This window comes from Macadamia integrifolia, chromosome 14, assembly GCF_013358625.1.
Source record: "Macadamia integrifolia cultivar HAES 741 chromosome 14, SCU_Mint_v3, whole genome shotgun sequence".
Classification (NCBI taxonomy): Eukaryota; Viridiplantae; Streptophyta; class Magnoliopsida; order Proteales; family Proteaceae; genus Macadamia; species Macadamia integrifolia.
Genome location: NC_056570.1, coordinates 28,889,823 through 28,890,063, shown reverse-complemented (window position 1 = coordinate 28,890,063; position 241 = coordinate 28,889,823).

Genomic DNA, 241 nt, shown 5'->3' with positions numbered 1-241 from the left:
TAAGGACTCTTTACCTACATAAAATATGTTAGTTAAATCCATATATAAAAAGGAAAGAATTACAGAATAATGACAAGCAATGAATAATAAAAATATTATATACAAAGCAAATAACTTAAAAGATGTCCAATAACTATCAATAATCCTTAAAAAATATTCAACTTGATACAAAAAGAGGAAAATAACTTAAAAGATGTTCAATAGCTATCAATAGTCCTTAAGAAACATTCAGCTTGATGCA